The 14,218-nt window shown below is 41.2% G+C and overlaps 1 pseudogene; it reads right to left on the bottom strand.

Moving 5' to 3' along the window:
- Positions 1–8,142: 8,142 nt before the first annotated feature.
- Positions 8,143–13,880, bottom strand: LOC101714777 (NOP protein chaperone 1 pseudogene; annotated as a pseudogene).
- Positions 13,881–14,218: the final 338 nt, after the last annotated feature.

Genomic DNA, 14,218 nt, shown 5'->3' on the forward strand with positions numbered 1-14,218 from the left:
AGTGCAAGATCCCAAGTTCGATCCCCAGTACCAAAAAAAAAAAAAAAAAAAAGGAAAGAGAAAGAAAAGGCCAAACATTCTGATTCCAACAGGGAGGAATAGGAAAATCCAAAGAAATAGGACTGAAACAAGTCTAAAACACAACAAGGCAAACATTAAATACTATAGGTCTATGTCCAACATCTGGGACAAATGGTGGAATGATGTAAACTCCAGAGAGTTTGTGCAGTTCCACCTTCATAGCCTTGCTGGTTCCAGTCCATATGGTCCCTCTTGGGCTGGCTCTGTTCACTGCCTGTGGCTTTACAGCAGACAGTCCATGTTCCTGCCATTTCCAACTTCCTTGTGTCTCCATTGTAGCTCTAGCCTCATTCCTACACCTTCATGCATGCCCTTTCAGAAGCTGTTGGCAAGGACTTTCACCCTGGTACACATTCCCTGGGAAGCATTCATTGAGATCTAGGTAGAAGTCTCTATGACCCCATAACTTTTGCATTGTGCAAGAATCTGCAAAAATCAAAATCATGTGGACAATGCCAAGGTCTGCCACCAGCATGAGCAGTAGTCTGGCTGCTTTGAAATCATGGCTTCAAGCAGCCTCTGAATGCCTGGATGGCTGAACTTGAGGAAACAGTTTAGGTGGAACTGAATGAGCAGGGTGTCCTTGGGCTCTTTTTTCTCTGTCGGGAGCATTACTATATAAATTTTGGGGGAAAATCACTTCATAATTAAAGTATGACTAAACCTGTTTAAGGCCCAATATTGCCTTGCCTGAGAGCTGGCTGTGGCACGCAGAAACATAACTCCATCACAGCTGAGGCCTCAATGATCTTTGATTTTTCCATGCTCAAAGGCAAGATAGCATCAGCTGAAGATATCCTGGTTCCTTAAGAACCCAGAAATAATAGAAAAGAGAAAGGTTTCACCTGGGGAGGGATGAGTTCCTTATCAGCTCAGCTCATCCCACCTTCTGAGGTGGGAATGCTCTCCTCATTGGCACAGGATCAGAAGCCTCCCCATAAGTCACCCGATACTCCCTCCAATTACTGTGTGTACCCAATAAATAGCAGCTAGCTCTGAGAGGCTTTGTCTTTGCCCACTCTGAGACACTGACCTCCTGGCCCCCTATGTACTTTGAAATTACAGAAGTCTCTATTGTCTTTTTTTCTTTTGCCCTCACTGTCCTTTTTAGGCCATTGGAGGAAATCGGCCTCTGATATTTCTCAAAGCAGTCTTTCTGAGAGGAAGAAGTACAAATGGCCAAGAAGTGTATGAAAAAATGTCGACCACCTCTGGCCATATGAGAAATGAAAATTAAAACAATGCTAAGATTGCATCTCACTCCAGAAAGAATGGTAATCATAAAGAAATCAAAAAATAGCAAAAGCTGGCAAAGCTTAGAGGCTTCAGTGAAAAAGAAACATTCCTACATTGTTGGTGGGACTGTAAACTAGTACAACCATTATGGAAATCAGTAGGGAGATTTCTCAAAGAACTACAGTTAGAATTTCCATGAGACCCAACTATCCCTCTTCTAGGTATGTTTCTCAAAAAGCTAAAGATGACATCATACTACAGCGATTGTAGTTGTTTAGTTATTAAACTATGAGTTGGAAATCAGAGCAGCCTAAAGAGGATTGGATAGGGCTGGGGATTTAGCTCAGTGGTTTCGCGCCTGCCTCTCAAGCACAAGTTCCCGAGTTCAATCCCCAGTACCAAAAAAAAAAGAGAGAGAGGATTGGATAGTTAAGCTTAGAAATGTAAAAGAAAACACAAGAAACAAAGACAAAAGGTTAAGGACCTTTCCTCCCAAGAAGAAATGTTCTTATGAGTTTAGTATGCTAAGTTAGCTGACAGTTCCTCCCTACCTCTGGACTGGACTTCAAGAAATATTAGAAAAGCAAAATGATCAGTGCTTTTTCTTTTAAGGTTTAAAATACACTATATTTTAGAGAAAAAAAATTTTACATACAACTTTTTAAGGGTTCATAATGGTTTTACATTTTCTTAACTATATTTTTATTAGTACATACTTGTCATATAAATTGATCACATTCATCATAGGAAATTTGTACCTGTACATAATATACCTCAATTCTTTTTTTCCCATTCCCCTCCCCACCCTTCAACCCTTCTTCCCCTCCCCATTTACCAAAGTTTTGTTTCCATATTTTCCCTTTCTATTCTCTTTTTTCCCCCCTTTCTTCCCTTGCCTCTCCCTCTCCCTTGTTTTTCCCATTTAAACATGTTCTTCCCACTTCCCAATATCTATCCTCCATTATGCTCCTTGTTTATCCTTTGGGTTTCTCACACAAAAAAAACAATACAATATTTAAACTTGTGTTTTTGATTTATTTTGCTTAAGATTATGGTCTTGAAGTGAATCCATTTCCCTACAAACGACTCAAGTTTAACCTTCTTTAAGGCAGAGTAGTACTCCATTGTATATAAGTTCTACATTTTCTTTATCCATCCATTGATGAATGTTTCCAAGATTTAGCTATTATAAATTGTGCTGCTATAAACATGTAATCACTGTGGTGTGATGCTTTTAACTCTTTTGGGAAGATACCAGGGAGGAATAGCTGGGTCAAATGAAACCTGTACTTTTAATTTTTTGAGGAATATTCATACTGACTTCCATATTGGTTGTACCAGTTTACACTCCCACCAGCAATGGTGAAGGGGTCCTTTTTCCCCATAGCTTTGTGAACATTTATTGGTTGATTTCTTGATGATAGCCATTCTTTCTGGAGTGAAATGGAATCTTAGTGTTGTCTTAATTTGCATTTCTTGAATGACCAGTGATGTTGAGAATTTTTTCATATATTTACTGTTTGTATTTCTTCATCTTAGAAATGTCTGTTCACTTCAGATGACCACTTTTGGATTGGGTCTTTAAATTAGAGGGTTCTGATTTTTTGAGTTCTTTACATATTCTAGATGTTAGTACTTTGTCAAGGAGTAATTGGTAAAATATTTTTTCCCATTCTGTGGGTTGTGTCTTCATTCTGTTGGTGGTTTCCTTTGCTGTGCAGAAGTTTTTTCATTTGATGTAATTCCAGTTTTGATCCTTATAATATTTCATGTGCAACAGGATTTGTTTTAAAGCAAAACATTAGTACACTTTAGATATACATAATAATAACATTCATCATAGCAAATTTGTACCTGTAATGATACATCTTGTTTATTTTTTCCCATTCCCCACTACCTTTGACCCCTCTTACCCTCCTTATTTACAAAAGCTGTTTCCATTTTTTCCTTCTATTCTTTTTCATGTTTCTTCTTTCCTCCCCCTACCTTGTTCCCCTTCTCATTTGAACATTTTCTTCCCATTTCCCAGTATCTATTATACATTTCAGTCCTTAGGCTGGGGATTTAGCTCAGTGGCACCACGCCTGCCTCGAAAGCGCAAGGCCCTGAGTTTGAGCCCTGGTACTGAAAAAACAAAAACAAAAACAAAAAGACAGTAATATCTCATTTTAGTCCTTATTTCCACTTTCAGTTTCTCACACCAGAGAAACAATGTGGTATTTAAACATGTGTGTCTGATTTATTTCACTTATGAGTATGGTCTCAAGGTGCATCCATTTAGCTAGAAATGTCTCAAGCTTATCCTTCTTTATGCCAAACTAGTACTCCCTTGTATAAAAAATGCACACCTTCTTATCCATTCATCTGTAGATGGGCATTTGGGCTGTTTCCAAGATTTAGCTGTTATAAACTGTGCTGCTATAAACATAGGTGTGCATATATTGCTGTGGTATGATGCTTTTAATTCTTTTGGGCAGATACCAAGAAGGAGAATGGCTGGGTCAAATAAAACCTCTAGTTTTAGTTTTTTGAAGAATCTCCACACTGATTTCCACAGTGGTTGCACCACTGTACACTCCCACCAACAGTGGAGAAGAGTTCCTTTTTCCTCACAGCCCCTGTAACATTTGTTATTGGTTGACTTCTTGATAACAGCCATTCTTTCTAGAGATCAAATCTCAGCATTAATTTGTATCTCTCAAATGACCAGTGATTTTTGAACATTTTTTAATATATTTATTTGCTGTTTCCAATTCATCTGAGAAGTGTCTATTCATTTCAGATGCCCATTTTTGGATTAGGTCTTTAAATTTGGGGGTGGTGGTGGTTCTGATTTTTTGGTTTTGGTACCGGAGATTGAACTCGGGACCTTGCGCTTGCAAGGCAGGCAGCGGAACCACTGAGCTAAATCCTCGGCCCTCCTCTTTTTTTTTTATCTGTATCTACTCTAGATGCACTAACCATATCCTTCATTATAGTCATCAACTCTTTATTTATTTGGTTTTTTTTTTTGGTACCGGGGATCAAACTCGGATCCTTGCACTTGCAAGGCAGGCGATGGAACCACTGGGCTAAATCCCCGGCCCTTTATTTATTTGTTTAATTTTATCTGCTTTATTTTTTTCTAGAGACTTATCCATCTACTTTGTTACTTCTGCTGCTACCATTTCAAAAAGTTCATCTGGGTGGCTTTTGATTTCTTCCACCTCACTGCCCCCTCGACTTGCCTTGGCTGAGCTAGAGGTCTGGGGTTGCATCTTGCTTTGTGTTTTCTCATGTTCTTCTTTTCTTTTTTTTGTTTATTTGTTTTATGCATTCAGCCTTGTAGATTTCTTATGGTAAGTAGCTTTATTACTAGTTTCAAGACTTCTCCAGGAAATGACTACTTTTCAGAGATGTCTTCTAGGCATAGCTTGCTCTTGGCCTTTGAGTCTGTCCCAGGATCCTGCCTTTTCCGCTTATTAGGGATGAGAGGTTGCAAGCTGTTTGGCCTAGCACTCAGTTCTTGGGTATTGGACTGCAGTATTGTTTATGACCCCCAGACAATCTAGGTATTGGCATGCAAGAAAAATCAATTGATCACAGCAACTATGTCAGCTTGGCTAAAGTAGTAAAAAAAACAATAACAATAGCATCAAACACAGCCTGGAAAATGACAAACTGTGATAGCTAATAATTTGCCAGCTTTACTTATAGGTATAAGATTTATAGTTATATACCAAAATCCAAGACAAATCAGAAAATTATATGCAGTAAATATTCACTCAATAGAGCAACGTTACTCTAAAGAAAATTTAAAAGGGAGAAGAGGAAAAATAGAAAAATAAAAGAAGAAAAAGAGATGAGAAGCAAGGCTGAAGGACAGAGAAAAATTACCTGAACTTCAGGAAACTGGTGAAGAAGACAGGAGGAAAGGAAAGAATGAAAAAACAAAAACAGGGATAAAACAAAACAAAGCTATGAACAATGCTCACCCTCACAAAGCAACAAAAACAATCATAAAGAAAGAAAGAAAAATCCCCACAAATTTTTTTTTTATATCAGGGATTGAACTCAGGACTTTGTGCTTGCAAGGCAGGTGGCAGGATCACTGAGCTAAATCCCTGGCACAAACAAAAATTTAAAAAAATAACCAAAAGCAAAAGCAAAAACAAAACAAAACAACAACAAAAAGAAGCAGATTCTCTGTGATTTCAAGCCGTAGTTATCTTCTGAGGTCTATAGTTTTGTGGTAGTGTTCAATTCAAGGCGTGACTGTGCTCTTGCTGGTAGACAAAGGAGGTGCTTAGAGCTCAGATCTGTGCTGAATAAACCCAGCGAGCCTGAAGTAGAATTAGTGCACGGTGTTGGTTCTGGGGCTTCCAAGTCTGAGGAAGTTCAGGCTAAACCAGATATCTCGTTGTGGGGTTGGGGCCTGAGTCATTTAGCATGTAACACTCTGGCTGTTTCTTTCTAGCCTGACCATTGCTCCCTCACCATAGACATCTGTCATGATTGTCCCCCACCCAGTGGCTGTGGTAGTCCAACACTGGGAGCCCTAAGATGAAGCCGACCCATAGCTCCTCTGAGTCCCTGGCTCAGTTGGCCCCTCCCCAAAATGGCATTTGACCAAGAAAACTCCCCAGGGAACACAACAGTTGCTTGGACTGGAGTCACTCACCAGCTGTTGTAGCACACAGCATCCACCATTCCATTCCACTGGTGTATTTCTCTCTGGATGCCTCTGGTTTCACTTGCTTTTACTGTGTCTCTGTAGATTCAATCTTCCTTTCTCATGCTGCAAGCACAGAGCTGGAGAGAAAGTGCAGGATTCCTCTTCTTTTTGTGTGGTCTATCACTTCAATTCTTCTATTGGTTTTAACCTTTCTCTTCAGGTCCTTTCTAGGTCCCAGGGGTCCACCTCTCTCCCTCCTTTGTTCCCCAAGTTGTTATTTTCCAGTGTCTGTATTCTGAATGTGGAGAGGCTGATTAGTTGCTGCTTACTGCTCTACCATCTTCCTGCAAGTCTCGCCTCTTGAACTTTTTTTTTTTTTAAACCATTTTCCCATGCTTTGCTTATTCATATAAGAGCAGGACAAAGAACACATTTTTTTTTTTTTTTTTTTTTTGGTACCAGGGATGGAACTCAGGACCTTGTGCTTGCCAGGTAGGCACAGTGGCACTGAGCTAAATCCCCAGCCCCCAAATTGGACTTAAATTCAGAATCCTCTCCTGGATATTCGAAATATAGAAACGATTCTTTTTAACTTCATCAAACTGATCTGTGATTGCGTTTTTTGACTTTGTGAGACTACAAGCTTGGTTTGTACAAAATTAACTGCTCACCATGTGTGTTGATGGTGACCCACAGGTCCCTTATGCTCAGTTCACTTTTCTTCAATCTTTTTTCTTTCTGTTCCTCAGACACAATAGTTTACATTGTCTTATCTTGAAGTTTGCCAATTCTTCCACCTGTATAAACCTGCCTTTGACTCCCTCCAGTGCATTTTTCATTTCAGTTATTTCCCTTTTCAGCTACCAGAACTTTTAGATTTCCTTTTTGGTTTTCTATCTCCTTCCTCATATTCCTATTTTGTTTATAGATCATTTTCTTGACCTTCTGCACATCTTCGATTAGTTCTTTTAGCATTTTTAAGGCAATTGTTTATAGCCTTTGTCTACTAGATCTGCCATCCAGTCTTTATTCGGGGGCAATTTCTATTGGTTTTCTCTTTTCTTTTTCTTTTTTTAAAACAAAATTAGGTTTGGGGCTGGGGATGTAGCTCAGTGGTACTGAACCTGCCTAGCAAGCTCAAGGTCCTGAGTTCAATCCCTGGTACCAAAAAACAAACAAACAAAAACAAAACTAGGGGGCCAGGGATTTAGTTCAGTGAAGCTGCACCTGCCTTGCAAGTGCAAGGTCCTGCGATTGATCAGTGATATGGGCAGGGGGTGAGGGGGAATGGGACACTAGGTTTATTTGTATCAGGATCATTTAAAACAATCTGGTAATTCACATTTTTAGTTTAAAATGAATTTGATATTTCTGAAATCCACAATGAAGAAAGACACCATCAAATTCACTCATCACAATGCACAAAGCTCAATTCTCAAAACACTAAATCTCTTTAGCAGAAGAACAAAGGCCAATCTTGCCTTGGAAGATGCCAAAATGCTATATATTACAGACCTTTAAAAACCAGTTTTGGTTTCTTTGAGAAACACAATATATCTAATATTTTAAGATAAATAAGCACAAGACCATTCTCCTGAGGTTGTCTTTGGCATTCATAGTTACTGTAGCATACACCAGTACATAAACAAATCAAAACCTGACTTAGGAATGTATTTTTTTAATGTATTTTTGTAACAAATAGCTGGGTTTCAGCTAAATACAAACAGCTGATCTTCAGCCAGTCCCAGGCCACCAATGGATCAGACCATGTCCAACCAAGGCAAAAGCCTTACTGTAACTAATCAAGTTATTTCTGTTCTTTATTTCTGTGTTCAGCTATTAAAGCACACTGCCCTCACTAACCAGTGGAGCTCTTTGAACCCCTTTCTATTTTGAGGGCTGCCTGATGCATGAATTGTTCTTTGCCCAAAAGGTTAGATCTGTCTATAGTTTTTCTTTTAACACATAAGAGCACCATAGATACCAAAAAGCAAAATACCTGAAACTATATTCTTTTTCACAGGACTAGCAGGTAGGTATCAACTATCTCTTTTAAGATAATTTATTTCGGGGGCCGGGGATTTACTTCAGTGGCACTGCACCTGCCTTGCAAGCAGAGGGTCCAGAGTTCAATCCCCAGTACTGAAAAAAAAAAAAAAAGATAATTTATTTCACTGTTTCTTGTTTTTAGTTGCTGGACTGTCCACAATTTCAATCTTGTCTTTCCACTTCTGAATTAGGAAGATTAATGTTATCCATGGTGATCTCCCAGGTGATGTTGTCCTTTTTTTTTTTTTTGTGCCGGGGATCAAACTTGGGACCTTGTGTTTGTGAGGCAGGCAGTGGCACCACTGAGCTAAATCCCCGGCAATGTTGTCATTCTTATCCTAAGATCCTGAACTGTTCTCCGAACTGTCTTGGGAATTCTCTTCTGAACGAGCTTCTTCTTTTGAATCTACCTGATCCATCTTAAATAAGGATTTATCCATTTGTATAACTTTGCCGAGGATCCTGTCAATATTTTTTGTATTGACACCACCAGGTGGAGCAGCTTCTATTTCTTTTTTTTAGCTTTTCATTTGCCTGGGTCATCTATGGGAGAAATTTCTAAACTTGGTCTAGTAACCGACTCTACCCAAACTGTTTGAAGATTAGAGGTTTTTCTGAAATTAGATTTGGGGTTGATGAGCAACTTGTCCCATATATACATACCTCTTTGATCGTCAGCCACAGTTAGCAGCTCTTTAGACACTGAGACCCCTGAGCACTCCCAGGAGGAACTCAGGATGAAGAACTCAGACTGATGCAAGACTCACCATGGACCTCAGTGCCTCCATAGCCACCATATAGGAAAGGGCCTCTGTTGGTTTCTTATATCCCTTGAGTGGACCATACTTTCCTTTTTCTTCGTTTGCTTTATGTTTTTATGTTGTTGATAATGACATTTTATTCTAATAATGTGACCACTCTGGTAAACAGATTCTCCATCAGGGTTTGCTGATTTTTTAATCTATTTCATTAAAAATTTTTTTTTAAAGAGACAGAGATCTTCCTGCCTTAGTTTTTATTGTTATAGGCTGTCTCTGTGTCAACAATCAGCCTGAATTATAACCTGAAGTGTTTCTCAGTTCTTTTCCAAGCCTATGCTTTCTCCAGGTATGTTTAACAAATCCAGTTTCTCCCATACATGCAATTGGTTTTGAATATTCTAATTTTCAATGTCTGGCTCCCAAAGGGGGAGAAAGGAATGTGAAGGAGAAATAAAAGGCCTGGACCTATTAAGTGCCCTGGAAGTCACTTCAGCCAGAGGGGTAGAGGGCTTGTAAAATGGAAAGGGGAGGGCCAGGGATTTAGCTCAGTGGTTTCGCCACCCGCTGTGCAAGTGTGAGGACCTGAGTTCGATCCCCTGTACCCCCCCCCAAAAATGGGAGGGGGTAATAACAGCAATGCCTACCCCTGTACCCCCCCAAAAAAGGGAGGGGGTAATAACAGCAATGCCTACCACCTCTTTGTCTGCACCTCTGTGATCACCAGCGATCAGAGCATAGATCCCCAGTATTGGAGGGCAGGGTCCCTTTTCCCAACTGTCCTTTGCTCCCACGGGCTACTTGCAAGCTGCTCCAGGAACACAGGAATGACTGTCAGCAACATTCCTGGGAATGGAGGTGGGCTGCCGCTCCCCACTAAAAACTGAAAGTGATCAAAATTAGTCACATTTTACCATCCAAGCCCTTCCCTGGAAGATGGAAATGCTCAGTTGACTCTAGAGTTCCAAAATAGTTACACTGGATTCTGTCGATGCAATTGTTGTCTAGGTAGGAAGACAGCTTCCTGCTCCACTATCTTCCCAGAATTCTCCTTTCTGTAACATTCTGTTGCAGTACTGGGGGTAGAACCCAAGATCTCACACATGCAAGCAAGTACTCTGCCACGAAGCTACCTCCCCAACCCCCAACATTTTTTTTTTTTTTTGGTACCAAGGATCGAACTTGGGACCTTGCGCTTTCGAGGCAGGCAGTGGCACCACTGAGCTAAATCCCCGGCCCCCAACACTTTTATTTTTAAAATTGTCAACCGGTAAAGTATTTTAAAAGAAAAAGAAACCACTGGGTTTGTTATCAGATAGGGTAGGGACCAACAGCGTTTTCTGGGTTCTTATTTGTCCTGATCAATGAATTGGTCAGGACAGTTGGTGGATGTGAAAGATTACCATTTATTTTAGGGCAGAATAAGAAAAAGAAAAGAAAAAGGAGAAGCAGAAAACAAATGTTCAGGGAGAAAGGGTTGCTTTGAAACAAAAAGAGAAGATACGTCCTGCAAGCAGAATGGACCAGTGCAAGAACAAGAGGACAGTGGCCCCAAAGTCACTTGCTGTCATCCCTTTATGTCTTGATAGTTGATGCAGGTGGTCCCACTTGATCATGTGCTAGAATATGGATATTTGGTATCGGGTGCAGGGTGTGGCTTGATCTCATGTCAGGCTTGGGTGCTACTGCTCTGTGCCCATGGTTAATAAGTCTTCTCAATTGGTAAGTCATGTCCAACTGCTCCAGCCATGTTGATGTGCCCTTGCCTCCTACTGCAGGTTTGTGGTGGTACATACCCATAATCCTAGTATTCTGGGAGGCTGAGGTAGGAGGATCACAAGTTGAAGCCCAGCCTGGGCAACATAGTAACTTAGTGAGACCTGGACTCAAAATAAAAAATAAAAAGTACTGGGGATGTAGCTCAGTGTGAAGGCCTTAGGTTCAATTCTCAGTACTACCAATCAACAAACCAACAAAAAAACTGGCTAGCCAGGCATGGTGGCACATACCTGTAATCCCAGCACTTGGGAGGTAGAGGCAGGAGGATCGCTGTGAGTCTGAGGCCAGCCTGGACTTCATAGTGAGACTCTGTCCCCTCCCCCAAATCCAGCTGGAACATACTCATTTACTAATTTAATAAACAGTTTAGCTCTTTAGCTTATAAACAGGCAGCTGATGGGCTGGGGATTTAGCTCAGTGGCACTGCATCTGCCTCACAAATGCAAGTTCCTGAGTTTGATCCCCAGTACTGCAAATAAATAATAGGCAGCTGGTAAGGGATAGGGTCTAGGATGGAGTTGGGTTGGTTAGTCTTACAAAGGAAATAGCATGCACACCAGGTTAAGAGCTAACACAAGCCATACAGGTAGCTAAGCTTAGAAATGTAAAACCAAACACAGAAAAATGGTAAGATAAAGACCAGGAAAGGAAATTCCTTAGGCAGAATACAATGCCCCAAATAAACAAACCCCTCCCTATATTTGGCCAGGTTTTGTGGAATTTAAAAATGCTGAGTAACTGATTTTTCCTTTGAATTTTGCATTAGGAAATCTAAGCCCCAATTGGTTATTTTAAACCCACAGGGCTACCTGTGATAGGTGACCACTGGACACTGAGCAAATTCCAATGCTCTGCTTACTCATAAAAGACTCTAAACAAAAAGCTCAGTTGGGACCCCTCCCTACTGCTGGGACCTCTCTCTCTCCTTATACTGAACTTTCAATAAACACTCCCCTTAACTGCCTCCTTGTCTGCGATTTCATCCGTCGATTTTGTGAGTCAGCATCCAGTTTGACAGCAACACTAATACGCGTTGGCAGAAAGTTTTGTCAACATGGAGCCAAATGTCTGTCTTTCAATAAAGACTGGCCCACTGCAGGGTTTTGAGGTGGCCAATTTTACAGCTATCATTCCTATCATTCCGAGGGAGGGAATTTGTACTTCAAGAAATTCTGTGAGAACCAAATAACCACCAGGGGGCAGTAAGAGCCGGTGGATAAGTGAGGAGCTCTTGAGCTAGGGCGCTCCTCCCAGAGAGGAGCAGCAGTTCCCATCTGCACCTGACCGGCTTCCTGTTTTTCCCAGCCACATAGCTTCGGGGTTGATGGGCACCCAACTTTTATCTGCTACTTCTGTACCACAAAGTTTTCTTGTTGATTTTTGGTGGAGAGATCACAGAGTGGAGAGGAGTAGGAATTACCTGGTGCACAACAGCCTCACCTAGCCCACCAGGTCTCTTTCTGTGTCCCAGAAGGAAAGAGAGGCCTGGGTGGTGGGTGCGTGTGGCCAGGCTCCGTCATTCTTATCTCTGACCTTCCGAAGGGCTGAAATAAAAAAAGTTTGGTGTATATCAACAGGAACTGCTCTGATTTTTCAAGAAGTTAAAAAAGGAAAGTGGCCTGATCTCTTGTGGTAGATTTTGTGGGACTGAGAAGGACAAGGGTTGTAGAACCCCAAAGGGACAGATGCTGGAGCCTGCTCAAACCCTGCATTCCTCAGACTACAGTCCTTTGGGCATGTCTGCCCCTGGAAGGACCGCTGAAGCTGACACTGTGTGTGGGACCACTGTCTTCTGGAAGCTTATGGTGACTGGTGACAATGTGCAGGAGAGCAACTCTCCAGGGCAGAGCTGGGCAACAGTGGTCAGAGAGACACTAGAATTCTTCCCTGTATGATAGGAAGTGTTCACAGTCCTTCTTCCCTGCTTCCCTTCCTCCTTTCATGGAAAATTTCACACATCATAAAAGTAGAATAAAGAGAGCAATGAACCCTCTTGTAGCTATGAGCCAGCTACAGTGAGCACCTCACGACCACCTTCATTTCTTCTTTATCCATTTCCTTCACTCCCACCACTGGATTATTTTAAAGCACACTTTATAATACCTTATCTATATGTTAGGCTATAACTCCGAATGATAATAATTTTTTTAAATGTCCTGATACATTTTGGAAAACTCTGTTGCATGAGAACCAGCAGCTAAAGGTAGAAGGTGTAGCAAGATTGAAGTAAGAGGCAGACAAATCCAGCTCAAACAAAGAACAATTTACTAGGAACTTATGAACAGAAGTATGTCTCAGGCAACAGCAAGCAGAACAATTCCTATACTTCGAGGTAGAAGAGGCTTATATGCTAAGCTAGAAGAAAGTGGGGCATGGCCAAGTGGAATGTCCCTGAGCTTTCTAAAAAACTAGTAACATGTCAAATGTCAGTTAAGAAACAGTCTTGGGTTAGAGGCGTAGCTCAATGATAGAGGCATGCTCAGCATGTACGAATGTTCAATCCCCAGGATCCCTCCCCCAAAAAGATTTAAAAAGTCATTCCTGGTGTCAGTGGCAGCCCAACAGTTTTGGCTAGCTTAATGACTTTGTTTATCCTGTGGTGTTTGGAATGCATGCCAGGGTTCCCTGGTGGGCAAAATAGCCAGATGACCAAGATGGTTGTAGTCATGTCAAGATGAATTACACTACAAGTTCAATGCAATTATCACACCTCACTATCCTTGAATACCTAATCCTTATTTTTCTAATTTTCTAAAGCATAGGTATTTGGAACTGATTTGTTCAAATTAGGATCCACTGAATGTGCACACATTGCACCTGGTGAATGCATTTCTCAGCTCTCTTAATCTTTGACCTTCTTGGGACTTTATGAATTAGGCATGATCTTGGAATGATGGAGAAGGGAATTAGGGTTCCCCTGCACTATAGGGTAATATTAGATCCCCATGAGGAGGTGCTGGAGCCATTCTAATTTAAGAAGGAAAACAAGAGAACCACTCTTTGAATCCTGAGTATGAGAATTTTTTTTTTGGTACTGGGGATCAAACTTGGGTCCTTACGCTTTCAAGACAGGCAGCATAACCACTAAGCTAAATCCCCAGCCCTGAATTCTGAGTAGGAATAAGCAGTTGTGTCCATTTTATAGATGTAGAAACTAAGTCTGAAGGAGGGCATCCCAAATTAAGTAGAAGTTGAGGTCTCAGTTACCTTATTTCAGAGACCATTTCTATTTCTCTTCCAGAAGTTCTGGTATCCCGACAAGCAACAGTGCCAGCTGCCACTACCAACAGCACCAAGAGGGCCCTGTTGATCATAGATCCCATGTAGGGGACTTCTGAGAGTGAAAGGGGCTGAATTTGATGAGGCTGAGACAACAGGCATAAACCACACAACCCAGTTCTCATGGAGCACTAATGAAAAGCATTATCATTTCTCATGACGGCTTCAGATATGGATAGCCCTCTTGCTTCTGCATGGATTCAGCTTGATATGACTGAAGCCAACTTGAGTTGTAATCACCATGATTGCCCCCAGAGTGACCCCCCCGGTTTTTCCTGGTTTCTCAGCAAAGTATAAATAGACAAAATCGTTACAGTGCTATGTAGAGCTGTGCAAAGGGACCCTGGCACCAGGAATGTGCCTGACGCTCCTAGCAGCTTAG

This window comes from Heterocephalus glaber, unplaced genomic scaffold, assembly GCF_053883595.1.
Source record: "Heterocephalus glaber isolate CG9 unplaced genomic scaffold, H.glaber_assembly_v1.0 deba00001606, whole genome shotgun sequence".
In the NCBI taxonomy this organism is placed as follows: domain Eukaryota; kingdom Metazoa; phylum Chordata; class Mammalia; order Rodentia; family Bathyergidae; genus Heterocephalus; species Heterocephalus glaber.